The sequence below is a fragment of the Manacus vitellinus genome, unplaced genomic scaffold (assembly GCF_001715985.3).
Source record: "Manacus vitellinus isolate BGI_N305 unplaced genomic scaffold, ASM171598v3 scaffold_89_pilon, whole genome shotgun sequence".
Lineage (NCBI taxonomy): Eukaryota > Metazoa > Chordata > Aves > Passeriformes > Pipridae > Manacus > Manacus vitellinus.
The window spans coordinates 1,358,600-1,382,775 of NW_021940863.1; the positions used below are offsets into that span (position 1 = coordinate 1,358,600).

Below are 24,176 nucleotides of genomic sequence, written 5' to 3' on the forward strand. Positions count from 1 at the left end.
TAATATTAGGTCCATAATGCTACTTAGCCATACTTTCTTCTAGAAAATACCCTATTAATTTTTGCCATGCCCTTTAGGTCTTTTGCCATACAAACATGAAATAAAACTAATCCACTACTGCCATTAAGTAAATTTTGCCAGAAAAAATTATATAGCTAAACATAAAAATCTTGCAGATTGTTGTTGGGGGTTTTTCCCCCTCTTTCATCCTTTACCCTTTATTATTTTTATTACATGGACTGTAACTAATCAAAATCATATTGTTTTTAGGCAATTAGATTATATATATGCACTTTCTTATTCTAAACAGAAGCATTCTAAATACAGGAGAAAACATCTGCATTTCTAAAATCATCTTTCTACTGGATGTCTATCTTCCATTGATAGCAAAGTATAAAAAAAAAATCACTTCTTCAGAACGAAAAATTTAGAATAAAGAAGTCATACACAGGTGGAGCTCCATCTCATCTACCTACAGCTGCTTTTAGCAATATTATGAAAGTAATGCGCCAGAGACCACACTTTTTTCTAATTCATTTTTTACTGTATTTTCACCAGGGAGCAATGAAAACGGGACTCCAGGTAAGCTGACTACACACACTAGTAGTAAGACACAGCTCACAAGACATCAGTCCTCTGATATGTACCAAAATAAATGACTGAAAGAAAACTATTTATGAGAAAGTTGTACTTCTACCTATTTTGACACTTAACCATAAATCCAATATGTCAAAAACTTACATGACAGAATAACGTCAACCACCAGAATAACATCAACACACAAAAACAACAGGTCTTCTTCATTTATCAGTATTTCTTAAATAAACTCAGTGACAGCTATGTACTACTGGTGTCAATATACTCCCACTCTGCACAATTACAGATCATCAGAACAACTGTTCATCACTGACTGAACACTCCCAGTAATCATAAACCTTCTCATATGCACGGACAAGGCCCTGAATAGTTAATGTCAAAGTAATCAGTCTTTATCCCTGACACAAACTCACATGTTGTGGTTGTGCTGAAAAACAGTCTTTCAGGAAATACAGGAGAAAACATCCTACAGACTCATAACGCAGGTATTTCCCCGATCTCTTCAATTAAAATCTTTAATAAGAAAATGATTAGTGCCAAATGTAGAAAAATAGTTCTTAGAAATGGGTAGGTAGCAACCCTTCTAACCTTACTAGACTAGGTAGGATTTATACCAATAACCTAAGATCAGAAGCTCTATTTCTGAAAAGAAGTCATCAACTATCTTATTGCCTCCAAAATTCAGGTAAAGGATTTATGTGTCTTGTAATCTTCATAATTATTGATGATATTTTACTCAAAGCTTTTAGTTTTACTTCTACGATACTTGCAATTCAATCACTGCTGTCTACCACACAGCCTTGACATTGATTACTAATACAGTATTGCAGTTACATCGCCATGGCAACTTGTGTTCAGATAACTTCTCAAACCGTATTTCTATCAACCACAGGAGATGTCCTATAAATCACAGTCAATCCTAAAATATGTAATATTTATTAAAAAAACCCAAACCACCTAATCTTCCATTAAAATCCCACAACCCTTCTAGTTTGTGTAATTTATCAATTTTCTCACTTTTTCAGTTCCTTTCTTCCTTTCTAGCAAACCAGTATTCATTACTAAGGAGTTGAAGTTAGTTTCTATCCAAAACCTAAGGAGATGGCAGAAAGAGGTGTGCAGTCCCTCAGAGACAGAAGTTTTGAATCTGAATTGTGTAGATAGAAGAAGATTTTGGCTAGACAAGCCAGACTATTTTCTCCAACAGTAAAGCTGTTGAAATTTGTGGTCCACTTCCTCTGATTTTCTTCTCATTTCCTGCCATCTCACTTCCATCTAGCTCACTTAATGGACAGAAGACCCTTCAGATTTTTGGCTGAGTCAGTCTTTCTCTGGTTATTGTGCTGCAACTGGCTTCCCAAGGAAATGAAGGACCATCAGATGTGCTACCACAAAGGAGAGAGGGAACACAGCTGAGAGTTGTACATCCAGTAGCAATGAACAAGTAGATTGATTTGACCGGGTCCAATCTGAATGCCAAGTACATTTGCACAAATAAAATATGACACCATTCTTTTGCTTCCCAACCCTGCTGTTTGCTGCTCTAAAAGGATCAATATTCTGTGTATTCCAAAGTATGCAGAGAGCAGTTTGTCCCAGTGTCAGGGAGATCTAATGGTGCTCTCCTACCCCACACTTGTGTATGAACAAAAGACACTACAGTATATTAAAGCTATGTTCATAATTCCTAAGCTAACAAAAGTACAACCTAGTATTATGAACTTCACCCTCAGCTCCTTTAATATTTTCAATTGTAAGAAAAGTAAAAATTTCATTTTAAACTAATTTGTTGAAGCAGCAAAATTTTTAAAGTGTTGTATATTAAGTGCAGAGTTTAAATATTTTTCTTATATGACTGTCCTCAAACAACAGCTTAAATGCTTAATACACTTGCGAATGTGTCTAAACACTTCAAAGTCCAAGCTTAATACTTTATTATTCCAGCTTAGCTTCTCATATCCAAATCTATTCCGTAAGATTCATTATTATATAGTGCTTTCTGCTACACAGATATTTTCTGCTGGGGAGAAACTGAAAGCAGTTAACACCTGCGTTTTGAAAATGAAATTTTAGTTTGACGTGAATCAAAAAAGCATTAGAATTAACAGACAAGCATGCTGCAAACAAAGCTGACAGTCATCTTCAGTATAAAACAGAGCGGTGTTTTTAATAGCATGCAAATACAGTTGACATCCATGTCTTTATTCAATTAGTTCCTAGTTTTCAAGGGCAGAGTTGTGTGCACACATCCAAACTGCATTTTCTAATTTTAGAGACTTTCTATATTGAATATTTAAAGCTACTCAGTATCTGAATCAATTTAACAGAATTTCACTTAAGGTACTTCTCAATTTTGGCTTTCAATAATTTACATTGTATACCTCAACACTGTTCATGACCTGATCCATAATTACTTCCAAGCAGATCTCTTGGTTTTCTTTTTGAAGTATTTCAGAACAGTTATACTTCCGTGTGTGCACATTTTTGTATGCCTCTTGGTATTATAAAAGTTTCATACCAATCCATCTGTGTATCCTACTTACTTCTGTGGCTAAAATAGCAGGTAAAACAGGCACTTACTCTTCAGTGGTTATAGGGCACTTCTCCACTCCTCCTTTTCCAAATGACTTGACAAATCAAATCAACTGCCTTTTTAGCTGATGGGAAACAAAACCAAAAAACCCACACATGTCAGAATTCAAGGAAATGAGGGAGAGGGTATTTTACTAAAAAAATCTCTTTCAGAGAGAAGTGTAACAGTGGTATTAACACAAACTTTTTCTCATAACACCTAGCAAGGACCTCTGAACATGAAAATCCTTCACAAGAATACTGTGGCATGCATAGAATTAACATATTTAGACAATAAGAAAGAAAAAAAACCAGAAACAATAATATTAAAATTATATAAATAAATATAAAAATATCTCAAGTCTCTGTCTTTTTACCAAACTGTGAACCATCAATATTTCAACAATGAATTAATTTTTTCTAATGCCTTCTCCATTGGTCTACTGTATTAAAGGATTAGTCACGGTTTGTGTCTACCACCATACTAGTATCAATTTCATTTAATTTGCAAATACAAATGTTTTCCCCTTTATACAGAAATAAGCTACTTTGAAGAAGCTTTTATTTATCTATTTTTTAATACAAAAGCTGCAAATATCCATTGGAGAAAATGTAATTGAAAAGAAGACAACTGTAAGAAACATATTTTCCAAAGTAGAGGATAGCCACTGATTATCTAACATTCCCCATAGGTACCAGTAAGCAATGCAGTGTTAGCACTGGCTATTCAACTGAATTATTAATAATGGTAATTCTATCACAAACAAAATGTTCTGGAATTATTCCTATAAAACTAGTGTGATGAAGCACCTACAATTTACAGTAAGCCTCATTCATAAGACAGCAGATAACAGAACATTAAATAGTCTTTTCAAGCCTAATGAATATTAGAGATGTCACCACTGTTTCACAAAGTATGTAAAACCCATCATGACTAAAACATGAAATAGGAACAGTTTGCTTTCTAAAAGTCAACAGCATTCTCATACCTCTTGTCAACACCAGGCACAGATTTTAAATGACCACCACAAGTTACAAAATGTTTTTCTATTCATAGCAGCTGCTGGTGATGCTGAGAGATTACATGAAGAGCTCTATTGCGCTACACACACCCACTCCTTACACACTGCTAGGAGACAGCCCCTGTATTGCATAGGTGAAAATGTACTAAAAATATATTTCTGGAGAGAAGCATTGCCTGAATGAAAAGTGGCCATTATCTCCATGTTACAAACAGAAAAGTGAGGCATGCCAAATATCATGGGGTAAAATCTACTTGAGAGCAGTGCTCAGATAAAATGAGGTCTGAACAACATCTGTCCACTCTACTAGCTCAGCTACGCACAGAAGCATAGATGAGCTGCTACTAACTTCCCATCCTTGCAAGGCCTTCTGGGCAGGAGACCAGAAGCAGTGTGCTAACAATTGCTTATTGGGTTTAGATGTGGAGAAAGTCAAAGAGACTGACTGAGGGATCAGTGAGGCCTGTGCTAACGAACTAAGTGTAAAACCATGAACAGGGCTGCAACCTTGCAGGAGGAGCCCAGGGTTGAATCACTGCAGGGGAACGGAGTTCTGTCCTATGGGCCTGGGGCATCACCCCTGCTGGCAGTGGATGGCCTCTCCCCTGAGCCTGTGGTGCTGATCATGTCCATGAGCAGGGCCACTGCAGATGCGGCACATGTGAATATACACACTATACCAAAAATGCAAGTGTATCGTGCTCCTCCTTGGCACACCTTGCCCAGCTGTGAGACATTAAATTACTGACTCGGACTAACTAAAGTGTGTGTGGGGGGGAAAGGGACGGGTCAAATTTCATGGAGGTGAGGTGATGCCCTGTCTCAAACTGCAGCCCCTCTGAGCCTCCTTGGGCAGCCCTGGAGCAACTGTCTGTGAACAGCATCCCGGGAGCATTGCCCACACCACAGCTCAGAGCCCCTGACCCAGCCCCAGACCGGCTGGCACACTGGAAGTCCTGCCTGGGGGGGGTGGACACAGGGGGGTCAAAGCAAATAAAAGCAGCAAGATGTGTTCTCTGTCTTCATTTCAACCCTACCATTTGGTCATGTGGAAGCTGGACTTGCACAGGACTCTCTAGTGGTAGCTATAATTTTTCTCTTTTTCTCTCTCTTTCTTTACTTCTCTTAATCTCCTTTCTTATTATTTTGAGTAACTTGAGAATGAATGGGTTGGATTTTGCTAAATGGTGTTAAATTGCTAAAGCAACATGTTGTTTTGTGGAATGCTTTATTTTGGTTGAACGTTACCCTTTAAATTTGAGTCAAGTTCCTTATTTTCTAAAGTTTACCAGTAAAGTACTTCCTGAGAAAACATGTGCAGCATCTTCTCCTTTGTGCTCTCTCTTAAGGTGTTAAAAGAACCGAAGGCTCTTCTAGTATGTCCAGAGGGCAAATATTGTTGGAGCCTTGTATATTTTTAAAGTAAACCCCTCTGATGAGCTCGTAGCTTAAGAACTTGGGGTCTTACACCTCTGGCAATACTCAGCCAATACAGAAATGAAAACCTGTATCAATGAGTAGAGTGGTCCTCTTGCAGTTGCCTCACCCCCAAATTCCCTGTGACTCCAACCAACCTGCAGAAGCACCACTAGATAGCTGTAGCAGAATAAAAACCAGGTTTTTCTAATACCCAATGCATTCCAAGCACCTTACCATCAACTTACTTCTTACAGCTTTTTCCTTTCTTATTCCCTAGAAAAAAAAATCCACCTAGTATTATTTTTTAACTTACCAATACTACAATTAAAATTTTATCAAGAAAATTTATTTTTTATTTATTTTTGTTACAGAGGGAAATTTAGTTCAAATTTCTGTTATTAACATTTTCATTCTTGCACTGCAGGAAACATCAAGTTGGAGATGAGAGATCCTGTCAAAAAAAAAAAGCTCATTTTCTGATGATAGAGTACTTAATCGAGTGCTTAATTAATCTCCCTTCCTCACCTATTTCAAATTAATGTCATCTTATCTCCAGAATGACACCTGCCAGTACAGGTGTTTTACTTGGCATTTCTGTGTGTGCTCAAGTCCTGCAGAATGAAAACAGAGTTGGAGTCAGGAGACAATGCTGGAAGGGCACAAACGAGAACACCAGTGTGGTTATTGCATGCTCTGGTTCCCAAAGCTACTCCATGAAAAATATTATTTCTACAAAATTGCAGAAGAGACCTGAGAAGAAATGTCAAGGAATAGAAAGGGCAAAGCACTTTCCTGTCCTCTTTTTGAGAACTCCTGGAGAGATAAAGGTAAAGGAAATTGCAAACCGCCAATAGAAAAGCAGAAGAAGCAAAGTAAGGACATGGGGCTACCACCCAGTTTTGCCATTAGAACACAGGGAAAAGCAGAAGTGAGAGCTCTTACAAGACTCCTTTCTTTCATAGTACATAAATGGTGATTATAAGAAAGATGGGAACAAACTTTTTAGTAGGGCCTGTTGAAATAGGACAAGGGGTCAGGGTTTCAAACTGAAGGAGTGTAGATTCCAACTGGATATAAGGAAGAAGTTTTTTACAATGAAATGGTGAAACACTGGAAAAGGTTGCCCAGAGGGGTTGTGGATGCCCCATCCCTGGAAACATTCAAGGTCAGGTTGGATGGGGCTTGAGGAATCATATAGTTGAAGATGTCCTAGTTCACTGCATAGAAGTTGCACTAGATGAGTTTTAAAGGTCCCTTCCAACCCAACCCATTCTATGAGTTGATGATTCTATGATCACTGCGGAAGCAACTGTTTACCCTTACGGAAACAATTAGCTAAGGAACTGGTTCAGGAAATGAAAAAATAATGATTTATCAAGGAGATCAGTAGTGTCTGGAGCAGGAAGACATTAGATCAGCTCAATGGATTTAGAAGGCCAAGATAAATTGGCTGAATGCTAAACTGTAAAAGAACAGTCTGAAAAGGCTCTCTTCAGAGTTTTTATATTTTTTGCTTACTTTTTATCACCAAATGATGAAAACAGAGTGAGCTAAACAATCTACCCAATAGTACCAAGCTCTTAACACTCAATCTCCAGTGGATGAACCTCAGCCGTGAACCTCTCCATGTCTGTTACCTTCTATATTCCAAATAGTGTTGTGTATCTTTTGCAATAAAAGGGCTTGAATGAATATTAATAAACAATTTTTACACTGCATAATCTGCTCTTCTTTCAGCTGTTCAGTAAAAAATACCATAAGGTTTATCTAGAATTCTTTTTTTTAAAAAGCGATCTAGAATTGTAAAAATAGTAATAATTAAAAAGAAATAATGTATTTATGTTCTTGAGCTCTAGCAAAACAAAGCACAACACATTCCATCACTTCCTGCAACTACACTTATTTAAATTAAATGCAGAAACATTCATCAGCAAGAGATACGAGTTTATAACTTTGGTTATAAACCTTAGGGTAATTCCTGCAGATTTTTTGTCTTGAGGTCTGTGATTCATCTATTCTTTCTAAAATGGAAATATGCTCCACAATTTCTACTAGACACTGTTGTAACATCAAATACAGTGTGTCTATTTATCAGAACAACCCATTAACTTCACTTTTTTTTATCACTTCTCTAGCTTGCCTTGCTCATCCTGCACCCTTTCTTTGTTGTGCAAGAGTTTACTGATACCATAATTAAAACTAGAAATTTAACTCCAGAAAGGGCTTAGTTTTACCAGTGTAAACTTTATTTTTGGGCAGAAATAAAAAGCTTATTAAGTGATTTCAGAAACCAATTACTTTATTTGAAACCGTGCACGTACAGTATCTCAGAAGCTGCTCAATGCTCTGTATTCCTACAGATGTCCTTCATAATGTTACAATTTTTGTAGTTCCTAATGAAGAAATAGTTAGTCTGTTTCGTATCACTACTAATATTTTCCCAATTGTTCTGTAGAAAATTACAGTGTGCCATCACAAATCCAGTTACAATACACATAATGATAGTCTTTGCTAACAGAATGACCCTAAATGATTCTTTGGATATCTAAAATATTTATAAAATATGGGCACAGGAAAAAAAGAATAAAGTTTAACTAACAGAAGTATTTTCAGTGCTTGCTAAGGAAAGCAGTCCTCTCTGTGACCGACAGAGGAAACCTTTAGGAAACAACTTCTGGGAACCAAATTAAAGTGCTCAAATGCTGTTTCTGAAATGGTTATTTAAATTATTTCTAAAGTCACCTCTGCCACTGTGCAATAGTTATTATTAATAGGGAGAAACAAACACTGTATGCAGTTATTCCTTTCACTTATGATTAAAGAAAAAAAAACAAGTGGCTGAAATAATTTAGTACAACTTTTGACCAAGCGCTAAACAAAACAGGTCACAATCAAAGCCTTTACTTGAACTGTGAGAGGCTTCATTCCTTGCATGGCTCCAGTATTTGCAGTGGGTTTACAGCAGAAACAGGCTAAAGCTTATTGTTTGGAACAGAACACACAGCACTAAATTTTGTGATCTGCTACGCACCTCTGAGCAGAGTAACGAGTTATGTTTTAACTCATATTCCAACTGTGTCAACAAAAAAAGCTCCTGGCAGATCAATAAAAGAAGTAAAGTTCAACACTGCCTTCTGTATCTTGAAGCAAACACAAGATGCAAATAACAATTTAAAATAACCGGACAGATATTATCAATTAAGTTTGAAGTAAGCAAGGCCATTTTTTTTGCTTTTCTCTTAATCTTGCCTGAGATAGAGCAGAGTAAGATCACTAAGATAATTTACCATTAGCAAAGCTTAAGGTTGGAAGCTTTCAGGTCTCTGTTAGGTGCATGCATTCCCCAGTGTGATGTTCTTTTTTCTATACTTAGCTGGAATCCCACTGAGCAAATGGATTGCACATACAAGAGCAGAACAAAATCAGGCTTTTAGTGTGACAACTTTTCTCCCTACGCTGACTGGGGAAAAAGAAAGAAGATTTAAAGTATAAAAGAATAAATATAAATAATTTCAGGGAGCCTATTTAGTGAGTGGATTTGTAACAGGTTTTAGAAAACCATATCTGAGGTCTACGTGTAATCAACATTAACTAAATAATTACACACAACATGATTGATTAAATTTCAAGAAGTAGGGGAAATAACTAAGCCACTTACAAGTTAAGTAAGTCACTTAACTCTCTTTTCAGCATTGTTTAGTCACCATGAAAATAGAGCAAATAAAATTAGCTACCATCTGACATCAGTATTTCTAAACTCTCAGAGCCAGGGGTAAAAAAAAATCCAGGGAAAATGCACTGTAACCTCCCATAACCTCAAGGCTGTGGTTGCATTCCACATACAGAAGCTCAGGAATCCTTAAACTCAGCAGTACTTTGGTGCCTTCTGCTATGACACTGAGGCATGAACACATGCTGTAGGCAGACTCTCAGCTCCATGGGTATAACGCCTACGATGTCTGGAAAAGCTAGGATCTACAACACACTAACAGGAATTCAGGCAAAAGTCTACAAAAGCTCTCTATCAAATGAATCAAGCCAAACATGTTTCTGATTAAGTGTTTTCACTTGAGATACTCAATGTCTTCTTCACCTCAGTCTTTATTTGAAAAGCTGGCCTTTGGGAATCACAGGCCCTTTGGGCCATTGGCAAATCCTGGAGTAAGGAAGACATCCTTGGTGGACGAGAATCAGATCAGGGAAGTTTTAAATAACCTGGACATACATAAGCCCACGAAGCCTGGTAGAAAGTACCCATGAGTACTGAGGGAGCCGACTGATGTCATTGCATGCCAATTCGAAGAGGTTCCTGAAGACTGGAAGAAAGCAAATTTCACTCCTACCTTCAAGAGGGACAAGAAGAAAAATCCAAAAAACTACAGGTTGGTCAACCTCACCCCAGTCACTGAGATGGTGATGGAGCATCTAACACTGGAGCCTAATGCTATACCCCAGTTGTCAATACTGGGGCCAGTACTATTTGCATTTTCATTAATGCTCTTAAAATGAGACAGAGTCCACTCTTCAGAAGGTTGCAGATGATATAAAACCAGGGAAGGGTGGGGTGAGCAGCAGATGCGCCAGATGGTTGTGCTTCCACTCAAGTAGGACGTCAAGAGGCAGGAGAAATGGGTAGAGAGCTAAAAAAAACCCCATCAAGTCCTGCAACTGAGGAGGTAGATGTTCAGACAAATGACAGATCATTCACAGAAAAAATATTTAGGGCCCAATTCACTGAAGCAGTGATGTATGCATTGCAACTGACTGCTGGATGGTCTCTTGTACAGTCAACTGTTGTCTTGCTTGAATTCAAAGACAGCAAGTAATCTTGGTTTCTGTTTTTCTCTGAGTTTTTTGTCACATGTTGAAAGTCTTCAAGCAGCCAGAACCCCTCTGGCAATGAATGCTAATGAATATAATGTTTCATGTAATGTCATGAATTAGCTTTACCCTTCAAGAGACAGTGATGCTCAGTTTAGGGACTGAGAATATGTGTTCTCTTGATACAGAAATTGTAATCTAAATGTGTAGCCTAACAGGGAAATCCAGAGAATTTTCCACAGGTAAAGTCATCTATATTGCTCTTATGATGCAAACCTTTAGTGAAAAATAGACTATATGGCTGAACTGAATGATTTCCCTGTGTCACAGATGTTAGAGCTTCAAGAAAATGTTGTACCAACAAAGAGATAGATGAACAGTTCTGATATTAACAGTACAGTTAAACATTATTACACCCAAAGTGCTTCAATTTCTCCATTTAAGTTCTTCAGAAATAAACATTTTAACACTGTTCAGCAGGAGTTCTCAGCAGTAATGCCAATAAAGAAGCACAAACGAGTAATTTCTTTATCAGTTTTTTTACAAATTTTCATATATCATGAACACTTGCTGCTGTTTCCTGTGTTCCTGTTAGTTTCCTTCCACATTATGTCTAGGGAGGGGAAAAAATTATAGATGGGTGATCTCGCCATGCAATACATCTGGACTCAGTCAAATGTTACCATTCAGTTATTCTATGGAGATCTTTGTATAAAACAGTTTAAAGTACAGGTTGTTATAGAATATTAACACATAACAAAAGACCTTGTACAGTGAAATGTAAGAGGCCACCAAGTGTGCTTTATAAATTATCTTACAAAACCTTCTGAGCAAGTGTAATTTGAGGTTTAAGACAAGTGGAGAGAGTATAAGCTTGACTGCCATCTTGACAGCATAGATATAACTCAACTCAATGAGTGAGGAATAGATAATTTGATGCAAGGCTGGTGCAACAAGGATAACTGCAACACCTCTCATTTTAGCCTAAAAATATTTTAAACTGCATAGTCTAGTCTGTTTTGAATGTTATAGACTAGAGTGCTAGTACTTGAATTTTACTGTAACTTGGTTTTAGTTGAGTTTTATTAGTGGCAACTGGATAACAAGGCAGGTCTTACCTAAGTGTGTTTAAAATCTATACACTGGATCCTGGAACAGCCTAAAAAGAACCCCCGGAACCAGATTTCTTTGCCTTTTTGAGGGTGCAGTGGAGGATGGATACATGAAGTTGATACCTCAGGGCCAGTGGAAGCAGGAGCATCTCCTGGTGACTGGTGATGACCTTGAGGGATCTCTGGGACACAGTAAGATTTTCAGGTACACATTTAAACCCCTAGCACTATAGGAGTATAACCATGATGGATTTTGCATTGAGGTTTGACGTTTGGATGTTTTATAGTAAATACTAGAATTATAAATGGCAGTAATTATTTGAATCAGCTGCAAATATTATTTTTTTACTTTAACCTCTACTTTTCTTAAAACAAGATTTATTTCAAAGAATTCAGGAAAAGGTAAATGAAGACTTTTTAATGGACATAGTCAAAACTGCCTTTCTAAACTTTTTTCAATCTCAAGTGCATAATTGTTCTGTTGAGAGAAGTGTTCCTACAAAAATGTTCACCTGATATCCAATAATTAAATATCATCTTTTTTTGTCCACATAGTAGGAAGAAAATATTTTTTTAAAAAGGTTACATAAGGTAAAGCTAAAAAATGCTTTCCTGTTTACTAGAAAAGAACATCTGCAAGGATAATTAACTCACAACAGTAACTAAAAGGGATAGTTTACTAAACACAATTAGTCATTAATGAGGTTATGTTCTCTGAGTCCTGCTTTAATTTTTTGTCGTATTATTTTACAGTTTGATTTTCCATCAAACTCTGATTTCCACTCATTGTTCAGTGTTTTCCACAGTCCTAAAACCACATGAAAAATAAAGATCTGCAAGAAAGATGTTTCAGTGACTTGACATGGTGTTCTTCAGTGACCGTTAGACACCCCTAATATGACATAGGAACCCCTAATAATTAATGTACACATTAAAAAAAAAAGGAAAAAAGAAAGAAAATAATAAAAACACTAACCTGAAAAAAGTACTCATTTAGCTTTATATTGTCTAGCAATGCACAATTCTTCTGTTGATTTGTAAGTTAACAGGCAGAGGCTGTTACTTCTCTTCAGAGTATTTTAACTCCATCAGCAGTTTACCCGCAAGCCTGAACAAAATAGAACACACAGAACTTGATCCAGCTTCTCTCACAGTGGAGGTGGGTCTTTCCATAAAGATCACCCAAAATTATCATATATTCTATGTTAAAACTCAGGGTTTAGCCTTATAGCTTAAGAGAGTAAACAAATTTAATCTAAATTTCCCTCACAAGGCTTCCCTGTTTCTATCAGAAATGTAATTCTCTCTGATCCAGAAAACCATTCCTTTCCCCCAGCTTACATCCCTTTCAGAGCCAGACATATCCATCTTTCAGTATAACTCAAAGATAATTGCTCGAATTGTATAGCCAGATTTTTGCATCTGAGACTGAAACTGCTCGACAAAAGAATTTCACATTCTTCTTACAAAAGTCAGAGAGGCCACTAGTTTACGCAGGAAGAAACTGACTCTAGCTCAATCAGAAAATCACCTGCCAAGTTCAAAATCCTCCCAACAACTGAGTAACGCCTCCCCACCCCCCTCGGTCCCCCACCCCTGATGATTACTGCAGAGTAGTTGAGTCAATCAATCAAGTTTAGCATTTGTGAAATAACCACTTTGTAAGAAGTTATTAAGGGATTCTCAGGTACACCACACCCTGACTGTCATATCTGAAAGTCATTTGCTTGCAAATGCTTTAAGCAAAACAGTGCAAACTGAAAACTGAAGAATACGTAAGAATAAAACTGTAAAAAATAATTATCACGTGCTCCATACTGTTAGAATAGCCCTTTAATATGTATAATTATAAGACTATTTCTTGTTTCATCTATGTTTAAATTATATTCATCCCACGGAGGGCATGTTCGAAGAAAATTTCCATTCGCTCATGGAACTAAGTTTCATTGGCCTCAAACTATTTATTTCCTCTCCACTGTATCATTACTTTTATGTAACTGTCAACTGAATATGCTCAAATATGTAATTTTAGATTGTTTTATAAAGAAATCTGTGAATAGGACATCTTCCCAACAGATTTTTTTGAATGACAGCTAATGGGAAGTAAAATTATAGTTACACTCTGATCCTCTGTCCTGCAGCAAAGTCTTACAATAAATCCCAGAGAAGGGCCACCTCCTTCAGTCCATCTCTAGGTAGAAAACAACAACATCACAGCTATCAACATGTTCTCGGCTATAATTTTGACAGTTTTGCCAGTCAAGCCTCTGAGGTTTATCAAGATGCTATTGAAGTTGCTGTTAACAATGCATAAAAATTTATGTCTCCATTACTTCAGTACCAAGAATTATCAATAAATTTCTGTAAAAACTCTCTTTTAGTCATCATAAATAATATTTCTACTCCTTTACTGACACAATGTAAGTATGTATGGCTGCTCATGTACTTCACACATAGCAAAAGAAAATAAGCTTAATTTGCATAACAGTGAAGGGCTGGAGACCAAATAGAGTATAATCAGAATTCTTGTCAAATTAACAGCATTAGAATATTTTGTCCAGATGAGAGTACATTTCTCAATTCAAAAAAAAAAAAGGAAACCAGATCAACAAAAAAACCCCCTCAACCCCTCCTTTAAAATCCAAGTCAGCCTTAAATGACCACTGGGAGTTTATGTATTTATATTCTTAGATATTCAGATTATTTCTACTAAGAGCATAATATGCTTCTACTACTAGAAATATTAATCACTAAGAATGCTTACTGCAAATTTGTTTTCAAGTTAACCAGGAATATTTTTGTGGGGTAATTTCTTTCCATTTAAATAGTGCAGTGAAATGACAAAGTGATATTAAAGTCCTGGTTCTAATTCCAATAAAGTAATAAATATTTTTAATAAAAATGTGGAAAATAGTTTTCACTGAATTATGTTCTTATGTAACAAAAACATTTGTCCTACGAAAAGCTCTACGGATCTTTTAGCAGCTGTGTGAAAAATCAAAATATGGTCACAAACCCAGCACTGTATGATCAGTCTTCCTTCCATTTCTTTGTGGACCCATCATAAATAATGAAAAGTTGATTTTTTTGACAGTAGAGTTCAATTCAAATAAAGTTGGAAGCATCTACAATGCTTATCTGTGACACTTCTGAATACTTTTCTGGAAGTCATAAGGGAAAACTCAGGAGCACCAAACAAGAGCTTTCCCATACACCTTTTGTCATTTCTGCCAGAAATTAACTGGCAATGTCACATTTCTGAGTTCCTACTTAGTTTCTCAGAAATACAGGAAAGCTGTACATTCAAACAATAAAGGAAACTTTAAGATTAAAGGTTAAGTACTATAAATATTTATTTTATACTCATGCCTCTTTGTTTTGGTTTGGTTTTAATGATTTATCTTATTTTAAGCAGTGATTATAGAACAGTAGAATTACTTAGTTTGGCTAGGACCTCTGCTCAAAGCAAGGACAAGAAGATCAGGTTATTCAGGGACTTGTCCAGTCCAGTTTAGTATATCTTCAAGGTGGAGATTACACACCATACTGGGAATCCTGTTGCAGTATTTGACTGTCATTATATTCATGTTCTTCTGACCAGAATTTCTCATTTATCACCCCGTACCCACTGAATTTTGCTATAGTGTCATGCACCCCTAAGAATCCATCTCCATCTTCTCTGTGTTCTCTCATTAAGTGGCTGAAGGGAGCACTAAGATCTCCCTGTAGCCTTATCTTCTTAAGGCTAAGGAAACCCAGCTCTCTTAACCTCTGCTCAATCATCAACTCCTCCAATCCCCTCAACATCTCAGTAGCTCCTCAGGGAGTTCACTCCAAGATATCAAAGACATCAGTGTCTTTTATGTCATGAGGTACTCAAACCGGACACAATACTCCAGATGCTGTCTCATAAGTGCTTAATAGTGGGGGAAAATTACTTCCCTTAGCCTGCTGGCTTCTTTCTTGCTAATATTCTGCAGAACGTAGTTGGCTTTCCTTGCATAGCTTTCTTTACCAAGACCTGCCCATGACCTCTGCAAAGATGCTTTCTATCCTGCTGGCACTAAGCCCATGCTGCTGCATAGTGAATTATTCCAAGCTAGACACAAAACTTAGCATTTGCCTTTGTTGAAATTCATGAGGTTTCTGTCAGCTTGACCTTTTCCACGTCCTTTGTCATTAGATCCTCTGCCCCACTGAGCAATGGGCCCAGTTTCCCTAGGCTGCCTTTTGCTGCATGTACTCACAAAAGCTAATCTTATTTCTTTTATAGTTCTTTATCCAACTGAGCTACAGTTTTCTAACCTTACCTCTACATGCTTAGACAATCCTCTGTAGGAAATAACCAGGAAGCTCATCTCAGCTTCTATCTTCTGTGTACATTATGGTTTTGCTTATCTTCAGTCAAGATTCTGATGTTCACCCCTTATGGTCTTCTGCAATAGCTATGTGGCTATCTGCATACTGGCATAGACCACTCTAACTGATGAGGTTGTCCTTGAAGGTTAACCAGCTCACCTGGGCCCTCTTTTTCTCCAGATCAGACTCCTACAGGATCAAGCCACAAAGATCCCTGAACAAGACAGTTTTTTCTCCTCAAGTCCATGTGTTTCTATTTTTCTCCTCAAGTCCATGTCTTGGTCATTTTTTTTTTCCCAGAATTTTAAACTCTACAGTCTCGTGGTCAATGCAATTAAGTCAACTGGTGACCTTCACATCTTTAGCCAGTTTTTTTTTCTTTTTTCTGTGAATAACAGATGTGCAGAACATCTGACCTAACTGGCTCACTGATCACATGTGTCAAGAAATTGTCTTTAACACACAACAGGCATATCTTGGTTTGCTTGCACTCTGACATGTTATGTTGCCCTTCTAGCAGATACTAAGATTTCCCATGATTTTCCTGGTCATGAGACTTCCTTAAGCTGGTTCGAGAATTCATCTACTTACTTCTTTTGGGCATGCAATTTGTAGCAGATGCCTTCCACTATGTAACTCAGGCTGGTCCGTCCCATGATCATTACTGATGGCTCTTTACTGGCTTGTCAACTGCACCAAGACAAAGCTCTTTGCAACTGAGCCACTCCTTTGCCCAGAAGATTACAGTGACTGCTAACACAAAACGTCACAGTGCTCATTCTTTATGAAAAGAACTATTCCTGCGCTAATTAACTTGCCCGCACCTCAAAGACTGCTCTATCTTCCAAAGCACTTTTGCAATTCAAGCAATTCATTTTAATCCTACAACTCTATGGGAACAGTAACCTCAGGTACTGGAGGGTTTCACTCTTTGAGATCCACATATTAAACACCATGTAATTTTTTTTTCTTCTCTCTCAGTGGACAAAACCCCCACAATTTTTATACATATTTTGCATACAATGTGACAGCTAACATTTTACTCAGAGGTCTGATAGGGTTACACACAACTGACACATTTATATCTGCTTCTACATATGACTAAAAGAGCTGTGTTTTGCAGAACCACTCATGTCATGTAAATCGGTTTGTTAAATCCTTCCATCACTTACCTAAATCAACGGGCTTTTAAAAATTTATTATATCACTCTATTTTCATTTATTCACTTACTCCTGTCAAGTGTCATATAGAAGGTCAGCTATAGAAATTAATAAGTGTAGGGGGTTATAGTTTTTTGGTGTGGTTTCTGTTTGTTTTTTGGTTTCTTTTTTTTTTAATAAAATATTTTTCAATTTCTATATAATTGGGATGACAACTTTGGATTTATATAAAGCAAGTGAAGAAATAAAGTACAATATAATGAGCAATAAATAAATGTCCCACTGTATCTTTATACTGTCTCATACACATCATGTGTAGACAACATTCTCCTGTGAGAAGTGCACATACATTTTTTCCAACTTATCTTTTATGTCCTTTTGCACATTAACTAAAAAGTAATGATGCCTTTTATCACAAAAACATGCCTTATCAAGACAGTGATTTTTGTTTTGATGCCTCAAATTTTTGTAATTCTTACAGAAGCTTAATACTGATAACCCTGAGCACTAAATTTATCAGTCAATTTGAGGAAAAAAAAAAGACTTTTCATTTGGTTTTTGAGTCTGCAGTATAATATGAAACAATGAAATGATGTTTTAGATCTTTTTTGCATGCTAAAGGAAGAAGAATTCTCATGATTTTCTTTTTAAATGTAAGCTGGAATTTTGAAATATATTGCCTGGCGCCAGAAACTGCAGTTTAAGAAAGAACACATAATAGGGGAAAAAAGCATTTATGGAATGCTGTTCTCTCACAGACTTTAAGGAGGAGTTGACTAGCTTACCAACCAAATGATTTTTCAAAAAAACATCTTTTAAAATAGAAGCAAGAGGAACTAACTGAGTGGCAGTATGGAAAAAGGCCACGAAAGAGAAAAAATGTTTATATGAAGTGTACAAACACATCAGTTCCACCATTCTTCACACAATTGCCCCATATTTAATTTCTGTTCATTCAACTGTAAAGGCTGCAACATACAATCTCAGTCCTTCCTATTTGCTTATATTTTGCCTTGGACAACAAAGCACCCCTGTATATGCATCTGCAACCTGCTGCCATACAAATAATTTGTGGACTGGACTTTGCAACTAAAGTTAGTGAGTGTGGCCACAGTTTTAACACGTTTGGAATAGACAAGTTCACTCTGCATTCTAAATACGTAATAGATGAACTCCATTAAGATCTTCCAAGGGATTCTCCAGCACCTTCAGGAGCATTGTTAGTGGATAAGAAGGATGAAGATCACAGCTGAGAAAGCTGGATTGTTTCAGTGGAAAGTGTGAACTAGGGAGAGAAGGATCACTACAAGTTAGATTGAAGAAAGCTGGCACTGTAGCCAAGAATAAAAGAAAAATTACTTTGCATGTTCATCAGTGCATTTTTTTACTGTATCTGCCAAAGACACAGCCATAAAGAAAACAGCTCAATCACTTTATTGAGAGTCCATAGATCATCTCGTCTATTTATAATGAACATAACTTGCGAGACTTTAAATGTGCAGTAGAAAGCAGTGTGCAATAGCAAGCTCATAGGAGGATATAAAATTATCTCACACATACATTCCTTGATGAAATATATTTATTTTTCAAATAATGAGGAAGGTCCCCAAATGTGAGATGCAAAATACAACAACCATGCAGAGAGTTCAAGTTATGAAGGCTCGGGCATCTGTGCATTTGCTTCTTTGGATTCACCCTCAATTACAAAATAAAAATTAACAATTTATTGTACCTATGTAAGAATACAAGTTCTCATTCACTAAACCAGCATGCACTTCTTTGTGGTTTGTTTTTTTTCTTTTTTTAAAAGATGTAACGAAGGCATCAAAAGAAAATGTAAAAATACTGATTTTTAGGTCTCATATTCACAGAAACATGCAAAAATAAATAAAGACAAATTACATTTTCCCTACTTAGAAAAGCTCCACAGGGAAAAGACTTGGGCATGATCACAGCTGTATCAGTTAGAAAATTTTTGCTTGTCCACAAGGCTCACCATTAAGGGCAAGTTTAGGTACAACAGAGCTCATGTTGTTTAAGAACAGTTGAAGTTCATAATCTGCTGCTGTCCTAATTCCAGAAATAAGATATATGTCTTTAAAACAACAAAATTCTTTCAAGAGGTAAAAAATCCATTTTTTTCTACTTTAAACTTTTTCCCCCCAGATTGTACCCTGTAGCAGAAAAAAATATTTATTTTGTCATTGTGATATCTCTTTATGACCTGTCTATATAACAGCAAAGCAAATAACCATACTGCAAGACAACATTGGAGAATACAACAGCACAATAGATTTCTGTTAATCTATTAAACCTAGCTCACAAAACTGAGTTCAAGACAAAAACATCCTCCTTCAGATATCCCTTCCCCTCTCTGCAGCTTTTCTTATGTGCATTTAGCATATATGTCTTTAATTTGTGTGACAGCCGCAGTGAAATGAGGTTATTAGAGAAATATCCTCAAATGTGATGCTACTGACTGAGGGAAAAGAGTGGGGTTTTTTGCTTATTTGGACAAAGTAAGGTATCGTGCATGTGTGTAATAATTCATCAAACTTATAAAACATAAATATAAACAACTATTGTTTGAATTAGAGCTGATTACTTAAATGGGCATAAAGAGTCCTTCAGATTTGGCTGCACAGAACAGAGAACATTGGATTAAACAAAAATTGGAATCTCTCTACAAACAGCAGCACCTGTCTCCCGGCCGTATATACACATAAACACAGAAGACATTGAACTGGAAAAACGTCACAAGAGAAGGAAAGAGGATACATTTTTTTAATAAGCCACTTATATTTAAATATGCACAAATTTCTATCCATCTATATGTATAGATTATATATTCTACATCAATTTTAATTAGGTTTTGGCTTCAGATTGTATTTATATTCCTGCATATAAAATGCTTTTCTATGCCCTAGAGTATTATCCTCAGTGGTTTTCTCTAACTTTTTCCACTCAAATAGAGCAGACAATGCAGGAGCACTCTGTATTTAAGATGGAGGGCTTGGTTACTGGTTAAGAATCTCAGCTAGATTTCAAAACAAAATGAAGTTACATTAAAATATTTACTTTTTCCAGTCAGTTCTGATAAAGTGGTTCAGTTGAGACTGCAGCAGTGTGTGATCTACAGTGAACCCTGCTGCAGCTTTCATATCAGAAGATTCGAGACAGGGAAGGTTCCTTCTGTTTCCTCCAGGGGTCAGGTCTTTAAAGCAGAATCCTGGATTAAAAGTGGTTCCTTCCACTGAGAACCACCTCATGTCATTAAAAACCTGTTCTTTGTTACTCATTTCAGGAAGCTGAATGAGTAACACAGTCTTAACCAGCTTCAGCAGTGACCCTTTCTATGAGAGTGTAGGAATCATTAATGCAAAAGCAGCACGTTCTACACAGTCTGAGGCACACAGTCCGTACTAAGTGCAGGGAAGACTTTTCCCATGTTTCTTCTTTTCTCTCCATTACACAAAACAATACCAGCTGTTTTCACATTAGTTTGAAATTTAAAAGCCTTTGAAATACTATTATTACTAAAAGTTCACTTGTTTTTTCCTTGAGTTTTTGTTCTGGTTTGGTTGGGTTTGGGTTTCTTTCTCATGACTTAATATTTTAAGAGAATCAAAAACTTAGGATCCTTTTCATACAAGTATAAATCAAGGTCTTCTCCTCAAGCCATTCAAAAAAACCTTTCATGTGTTAAATGTAAATGAAGTAAACAAATTAAAGCATAGGATCAGTAAATACATTGGCCTTATGACAAATGGATAGGTGTTAACCACATCCTATAAAAATATCTCTTATGACTTTGTGTGTTGAAGGGTTTGGGGTTTTTGATTTTCACTTCTTTAAATACCAAATCTAAAGTACAATAAAATAATCTTGTAGGAAGCAACTAATCCTTTGGCTTTCTCTGTTCACAAATATGTATTACAGTTTGTCTATAGTTATGTAAATAGCAGCACAGGAAGAATGGAAAATATGGTAATAAATAAGGGTCTGTTGGACTCGGGCTCCTACAAGAGATCAATAAGCCTCTTCATGCCTCAGTATCACAGAATCACAGAATAGGTAAGTTTGAAAGAGACCACAGTGGATCATCTGGTCCAACCTCTCTGCTCAAGGAGAGTCATCCTAGAGCACATGGCACAGGACATTGTTCAAACAGTTCTTGAATATCTCCATCATTTCCATAGTGTTTGGATGCAGTTGTGGAACTGCAAACTCTGGACAATCAATTAAGTCAAAGTAGTTTAAATAGAATTACTGTGATGGAACTCCCAAAAGAAACAAGCATCTCTTTACTGAAGAGGAAGAGCAATCACAGAGAAGCCGAGGTAACAGCTGGGGGTTTGGTGGCTGCAATACAGGGGAAAAAAGACTTTTTGGGACAGTTAGTTTACAGGGTATGTGTATGCCTAAGCATTATGATTAGTATGATTTAGGAAGGATCTTCTGTCATCTTCTTTATGTGCAAAAAATCTCCCAAGGCACTCAAGATATTTCTATGAATATTATAATAAATATGTTATAAAAGAGAAAAAATGAATTAATTTGAATTTTATGAGTTGGTGGAGAAAACCAGGAGCAAATGCTTGTCACGCTTTAATCAGTTTGATTTCTATGATTGACTTCAATAACATTAGGTTTACATCCCTGTTTCCTGCAAGATTTTTGTTTTTTTTTCCTCTCAAACAAATTCTGAAGAAATAGCTCACAGCTTTTAAATAAATGGAGCATAAAACACACGTCAGAACAAAATAAGTGACTTGGTTCATAAACTCTGATTCATCAGAGAAAAAAAGGCATGCAGATAAAGAGGACTCCCAAACTTGTGCCAATGACTGTCAAAGAAAACTTCTTTTGAAATTCAGAAAATATACTGTAACTGCAAATAGCCATTGAAGTCCTACACATTTCTTGGCTATAACAAGGACAGTTTTTGAGATTTTGCACAGGTAAAATCACTGCTTTCTCTTTCAGTCATGCCCATACCTCCAGGGGGATTGAGGAGGGGATAGGGATTGGAGGGAGGGAAGACAAGGGTAAAACTCCATATCTGCAAAAAAAATCATGTGTTATACGGTTCCTCAAGGGTCTAGGGTAAAGGCAGCTGTGCCTGTGATGCCAGCAATCATGGCTGACTGCCTGTTGGTGCCAGAAAATTTGGAAACTACTCTTGGTTGACAGAGGAAAAGGAGCAATTTTACAAGTAAAACTCAAAACACAACATAGCCAAAGGTTCTCTGCCTGTTAACTAAAAAGGCAATCTGCCTAGATGTTTTATTCTATAATAGGTCCTGCAACAGCTTTATCACACTATGTCTGATTTTAAAAAAAAAAAAGAAAAAAATTGTTCAATTAAGCTAACTCTAAGGAGCTCAGAGCACTTGCATGAAATTGAGCTGAGCAGATGGAATTTCAGTTCTTGGCTGAAGAAAATATTTTAATTCATCTGTACTGTCATCTGCAAATATTAGTCTATAATATTTATTCTTGTGGTTCCCTGAATTGAAAAGAACTTAAAATATAACTCAGCAGTATACATAGAATTTTTGCACACACAAACATCATCTAACAATAATTTGTGATTTTTTTATTGTATTGTACCTTCTCTTTCACTCTTATCTGCCTTGAAATATTTCTGATTCAATTCAAATTATAAGGACATACAAAATCCAGAAGTGAAGCTCAAAGCACTGCTACATAAAACAGAGAACATACCTACCTTACAAGATAATAAACTGTTTCAGTTTTCAAACCCACCCTTTCAATTGTCTTAATCCTTACTTCTACTTCAACACTATTCTAAAATTAAAGAATACTATTTTTAGAAGGAATGAAAAAAAAAATCTAAGGAATGCACATGCTTATATCATTGGTGGTTTTGTCTTTCCAGTATGTTCATCTTTGCAATATTTACTAAGAATAAAAAAAAGATTTTAGCACTGAGTCTTTATGAAGGCAGAGTTTAAAACAATTTGGTTTCCATACCTGTGAAACTCTGTAAAATTAAGGGATTTTAGTTTCCTCTTCATTTGTCCTGGATTCTCAATTTTTTCATGCTAATATTTTTTTTTTCCTATGTAATTATTAAGTATTCACATGGAATGCCACCAAGCTGAAAAGTTTTTAAATAGGCTAGTAATTTTTACGGCTGCTATACTAGCAATGAAATAAATTTTATTCCATTCTATGTTTCAAGATGTTGAGCATAAGCAGCTTAAATAACCACAAAGAGTCATTGCCAAAGTAAAGTCATGAGCAGGACCCTATGTATTTTACCAAGGATAAGGGTAACTCCCACCACATTCAAAAGAAAATTACTCCAGAGAATGGGTTCTAAGTCACAAAACTCCTTCTGTTTTCTACTCACATAGCCATTGGCTAAAACAGGTTAGAATGTTTTTGCTGTAGAATGCTTAAATTCCATAGAAAATCACTGTTGCATACATCTACATTATAAAAATGAACATGTTATCTTTTTATTTTAAAATATCTTTGTCCAAAATATTTGAAAATGTATTTTATTCATCATATTCTAAGAAAAAAAAAATCAATCATTTAACGATTTCAATTATCTGAAACTACATTTTCCAGAAGTTTTCAATTTGTTCTAAAACAATCTTTTCCCAAGTTTTGATAATCAAAAGTCATGAAATTGTAGAGTACAGCATTGAAAAGAGATAATAAAAAGAAGAAATCAGCAATATTAAAAAACAACAAAAAAATATCTTATTGTCTATAAGATTTCAAACCTCTTATGCTGGGAAGGGTCTTCCTTATTGAAGTCTTGTAATACCTAGTAGTCCTTTTGTTACAGACTAGAAGCAGGGTTATACTTCTTTTTTCAGTGATGTACAAGCAAGTGCATTATTTTTCAAAATAAATAGTTGCTTTCTGTTAGACCACTGAAAGTCAGAGAAGAGAACAAAGGCTGTGTAATAATTCAAGGTGGGAAATGCATACTCCATTGTAGAAAAAATTATTGCTACAAAGTAAAGTTCTTCTTATTAAGAGATGAATAATCAAAGGAAAATAAAAGACAATCACCTACTTAGTTGTTTGTATGTGGGCAAACATTTTACTAACATATAAACTCAGAAAAAGA

The 24,176-nt window shown here is 36.1% G+C and overlaps 1 protein-coding gene across 5 annotated transcripts in view; it reads right to left on the reverse strand.

The window, feature by feature from the left end:
* CDH18 (cadherin 18) overlaps nucleotides 1-24,176 on the reverse strand; it is a 233,620-nt gene that overhangs the window by 176,599 nt on the left and 32,845 nt on the right. For 3 of the 5 annotated variants that reach the window (XM_029965024.1, XM_018085832.2, XM_029965022.1), the window contains 2 exons: nucleotides 12,519-12,650; nucleotides 3,178-3,254 (listed from right to left, as the gene is read on the reverse strand). The exons of 1 other annotated variant lie outside the window; for it this stretch is intronic. The gene's annotated coding sequence lies outside the window, so the exon portion shown is untranslated. The remainder of the gene's footprint in view (nucleotides 1-3,177; nucleotides 3,255-12,518; nucleotides 12,651-24,176) is intronic. One more of the 5 variants, XM_029965023.1, reaches the window with a different exon arrangement.